Source organism: Aplysia californica, unplaced genomic scaffold (genome assembly GCF_000002075.1).
Source record: "Aplysia californica isolate F4 #8 unplaced genomic scaffold, AplCal3.0 scaffold00133, whole genome shotgun sequence".
NCBI classification, from domain to species: domain Eukaryota; kingdom Metazoa; phylum Mollusca; class Gastropoda; order Aplysiida; family Aplysiidae; genus Aplysia; species Aplysia californica.
Window position 1 is genome coordinate 63780 of NW_004797403.1, and position 2500 is coordinate 66279.

Consider the following 2500-nt stretch of genomic DNA (forward strand, 5'->3'; position numbering starts at 1 on the left):
AAGATTAGAGGTGTTACAAGAGAGGAACAAACATTAAAAAAAGAAGGGGAGATAAGGACGATAGATGTTTCATAGGAAAGAAGAAGCAAACCATACCAGAGCACCCACCAACCACCCACGCATAGACTTAAGTTTTAATTTTAGAAGAGGTTTTACGGCGCTCGCAATTGCATTAGGTCATATGAACGCCAGAGCATAGACTAGTCGATTTTAAATTTTTTTAAAATAGTTTTTTTAAACTCACCCACCCACACAATTTAGACAATTTAGGAGGCGGGCTTCCGGCCCTGCCTGTTATGGTCTAGCCGAGCTGAGAGGATTAAATTTTCCGCTCAGAAAGACTGAGATACTCGATAAATATAGTAAAGTTGTTCCCGTATCCGATCCGGACATTGGGGATTGCCTTGTTAGTGAGACAACCTCCTGGGCATTCGTCATATTGTGGTAGGGCGGCCAGTTTCTTTTCACGCCGCCTTTACTTCCCCAACTCGAAGTCAGGTACCCATTACTGCTGTGTGGGCAGAAGGGGGTGAAAAAAATACTGGATACTCGATAAAAATGTTCTACCCACGCGGGAATCAAATCCCGTCTTCTTCGTGAGCACTGACTAGTTACTTCCTCAGAAAGACAAAATTCTGACATTTTGGCCGTTTTGAGTTACTAAGACCATGGGGTCAGAAATCATATGGTCTATCTGCTCTATGGGCTCTATCAAAATCGGAAGATAATTCTCAGTCATGATCAAAGTATTCAAAGAATTGCATTCTAAACTTTTTTTTTTTCAAGTCAAATTTCTCCAAACTAGATACTGAGCAGATAAAACTTTGTAATTCCGAGGCGGCGTATTTGTTATCTCCTGAGAAATAGACCCGGTCTACATGATTAGATCAGACGGGGTCGGGTTTGGTAGTGGTGTCTGGCCAGTGCTCACCATATCAAATAGATCTCTGATGTGCTTGGAGTTCTGTTTTACTTTCGAATTCCGCACGCAAACAAAAGATATGAACTCTCGATGTCATGTGGAATGTAGTAGCCTTTTAGGTGGCTCTTGGCCACAATTTCGTAAATATAGCCCGATCACGACGCAGAAAAATAAAACATATGTGAGACAGCATGGTGATATCAGGCGCTCGTCAAAACAATGAAATCAAAGAAACCTGTGGGTTTTTTTACGTGGGGCAATTTTTAAAGAATTTTCTTTTGTTGGCTCAACACGTTTTATATCCGCTAGAAAACACATTTTTGTACGGGGGTTACTGAAAATCGTTGATTAAAGACACAAAACATGTACATGTACAGCTTCAAAGGAGTCTCAAGCTTTGGAAGTCACCAAACTTACCTTCATTTCCTCCTAATTTCACTTCTGAAACCAGGCGACCCCATCTCCTTTAATCATAAATATCTCAAATTCTGTTCAAGAGAAATGGGTCGAATTTTCATCGAAATATAGACAAATAAACAATCTTTTAGATGATACCAGTAACTCCAGATGCCCAAAATTTGACGAGCGCCTGATTCTATCACGTCGTGGCTCATATTGATTTGGGGGAATTTCATTTTAAATTGCGACAATATAGTAGTTCTTGCCTCTTCTGAAAAGAAAATGTCGCCGTCTCCAAATACACGAAACGATATCAAATACAGATTTGACGAAACCTTTCACAGTGTGCACTGCTTCTAGGATCACAGTTGAAGTATCAGATGTATGGGTCAGTGTTGGACACTGCCCGAACGCTTGAGTCACGGTATAAAAACACTCCATCCTGTGAGAAATTTGTTAGCCTTGTACGTACATTTGGTTCTACTTGCAAAACTCCAAGTCTTTCTGCATTTATATAGATCTAGTCTGAGTCAGCAGGCCTAGCAGAGAGTCACTAAAGCCAATAAAAATTCCCACGGGGGGAAATAGTTGTTACTTGGCTCTGGATTACCACTGAAACGTCAGACATTACTACTACCATACCTTCCCTCTACCTTTTGTGGAAAGACAGTCGTGCCTAAAAAATAAAAAAGAAAGAAAAGGATCTTAGCACCTTTTATCTCAGAGAATTAGGACATTGCAGCTGTTGCTTAGTTGTTTTGATTTGTATTGATTTGTTTTTGTCACTCATTCACGAAATTGTTTGCCTACATATTATGACCACCACCAGTTACATAGTGTGAGTCCATTCCTCAAAAATGTAATATTTCCATAGACTGCACACTTTAGGCCACCTAAAAATCTATGTCGACTAAGAAATGGTGTTGTTCTTTTTTTTTCTGTTTGTTTGTTTTTGTTTTGTTTTTAGAATACTTTTTGACCAAAATATGCACCAATTTCTCTAGGTTTTATATTAAACATTTAAAATTATTTTTGTAGCACATCCGACACTAATAAAGAAGAAAAAACAGTCACCTGAACTGCTTGTGACGACGTCTGTAGTATTAAAACAGAGCTTGTTTGATGCTACTTTTTTGTCATGACGTATCTTGTGGGTCAATACAATAAGCAGGCACAAAG

The 2500-nt window shown here is 39.2% G+C and overlaps 1 protein-coding gene across 1 annotated transcript in view; it reads left to right on the forward strand.

The window, feature by feature from the left end:
* The window catches only part of LOC101854013 (ileal sodium/bile acid cotransporter-like), a gene marked incomplete at its 3' end in the record, with an annotated part of 15881 nt that overhangs the window by 623 nt on the left and 12758 nt on the right, over positions 1 to 2500 (forward strand). The window lies entirely within an intron of this gene.